This window comes from Sinocyclocheilus grahami, unplaced genomic scaffold (genome assembly GCF_001515645.1).
Source record: "Sinocyclocheilus grahami isolate Dianchi unplaced genomic scaffold, SAMN03320097.WGS_v1.1 scaffold878.1, whole genome shotgun sequence".
Taxonomy (NCBI): Eukaryota; Metazoa; Chordata; class Actinopteri; order Cypriniformes; family Cyprinidae; genus Sinocyclocheilus; species Sinocyclocheilus grahami.
Genome location: NW_015506057.1, coordinates 671443 through 673936, shown reverse-complemented (window position 1 = coordinate 673936; position 2494 = coordinate 671443).

Sequence of the window (2494 nt, the reverse complement as noted above, 5' to 3'; positions counted from 1 at the left end):
TCTGTGGATGATGCAGTCAATATGGGACTGCACTACATCCTCCAACATCTGGACAAACCAGGAACTTACAAGGATCCTGTTTGTGGACTTCAGCTCTGCTTCCAACACCATCATCCCGGATACCCTTCAGAATAAACTGACCCAGCTCTCTGTACCCACCTCCATCTGTCAGCGACAGGCAGCAGCTAGTGAGACTGGGAAAACTCACATCCAACATCTGCACCATCAGCACTGGAGCTCCTCAGGGGTGTGTTCTCTCCCCACTGCTCTTCTCTCTCTACACAAGTGACTGCACCTCTAAAGACCCCGCTGTCAAACTCCTGACATTTGCGGATGACACTACAGTCATCGGCCTCGTCACTTCCTCTCTTATTTGACATTTTGGCATCAAAACAGATACTATTTTGATCATGTTTTAAATCAGCAAAGTTCAAGAACACCTGCATTAAATTACACTAGCAGTTGTATTGCTGCATCATCAAATAATTTCTAATGAACATGGATTAGATCCATTTAACATTCAGCAGGCCTACATAAATACAACAGAACAAAGACATGTTAACTTCATGTACATATTAATTAAACAGTGCTTTTTAAGTAGGTTTAACAGTTTTCAGATACAGAAATAAACAAATGTAAAATAACACTTCACTGTATAAATTAAATACACATAATAAAGTCTGTTACAATAAAGAAGAATTAATGATTAATCTTCTAATTTGTTTATTGTATACATTTTAATATTTTTTCTAAGTTTAAATATGTATGAGATCTCCTTAACTAAATCGGGACTCTTATTTTGATGGGTTTTCTAGTCTACGGAGCTATATGGGTAATGAAAGCACACAGTTCTTCGGATTTAAAGTTTGTCAGTTTATTAAGCACCCCCCCGAAAAGGCATGGGATCTGTATATATATTTGTTTACTATTAGTTGTAATAAGTGTTTTGTGTAATTCGCTGTATGTTGATGATAATGCAACTGAGAGAGAGAGTTTAATGTGCAATAAAGGATGCAATAAACTTAAAACATCAGTAAAATATCAGTAAAGATTTGGTCATCATTCAGATGAGGTCCGCTACACTTATGAAAGTTACAAAAGTTATTTAGTCAAGAATAGTGTGCGATCTTTTGTCTTTTGTTATTTGATTAGTAGTCAGCTGCAAATATGGCTTGACCCCAAAGAAATTCTAACAAAAGGTTCTCAGTGGTTTACAGTAGCATCAGATGTACTTAAAAACATACTAAAAGTTTACCAAAGTTTGACTCCAAGAAAGGCCCCATTTTCAAAATGGCAGCCGTCAGGTCCTTAAAATGACCATTACACCTTTGTATTCCTCCTAGACCAGGAATACCGGTGCCTGATACATGTTTTGGCCATGTAATATTCTAATTAGCATATTTGCATGATAGATAAAAGTGATTACAAGTACAATTATATATTAAAGCAATTGGTTACAAGCATATTTATGCGAAAAATAAGTACCATTTCCCTTAAGTAATTGCATATTTCTCTTTTCTCATATCTTACAAGCATATTTATGCGAAAAATAAGTACCATTTCCCTTAAGTGATTGCATATTTCTCTTTTCTCATATCGTTTTGCCTAGTGTTGGTGGTTTCTGTGGTTTATAACCATTCTTTTGATTCCAATAAAGAATAAATTCATTAGAACTGTGTGGTACTGTAAAATTAGTCAAAACAGGGCTGCCACATGAAGGCTCAGTACCGCTAACCCCTTTTATTTTTTTGTTTTATTTTTTTATATATTTTTTATAATGCGTTTATTTATTTTTTTGCCTTTTGTTTTTTATATATTTTTAATACTTTTCTTATTTATACATATCTTTTTCTACTTTCTTCAGTTGTTTCCTCTTATTCTGGTTTATTTTTTTATACTTTTTTGCACTGTGACCTTCACTAGATTTACCATTAGTCGTCACACTCTTCCTCCCATAGAGGTTGATTACAGGTGCATCTCAATAAATTAGAATGTTGTGGAAATGTTCATTTATTTCAGTAATTCAACTCAAATTGTGAAACTCGTGTATTAAATAAACTACTTCAGTCTGTGTGCATTGAATTTAAGTCTTTGGTTCTTTTAATTGTGATGATTTTGGCTCACATTTAACAAAAACCCACCAATTCACTATCTCAACAAATTAGAATACTTCATAAGACCAATTAAAAAAAACCTTCTGGAAAGTATGTTAATTTACTGTACATGTACTCAATACTTGGTAGGGGCTCCTTTTGCTTTAATTACTGCCTCAATTCGACATGGCATGGAGGTGATCAGTTTGTGGCACTGCTGAGGTGGTATGGAAGCCCAGTTTTCTTTGACAGTGGCCTTAAGCTCATCTGCATTTTTTGGTCTCTTGTTTCTCATTTTCCTCTTGACAATACCCCATAGATTCTCTATGGGGTTCAGGTCTGGTGAGTTTGCTGGCCAGTCAAGCACACCAACACCATGGTCATTTAACCAACTTTTGGTG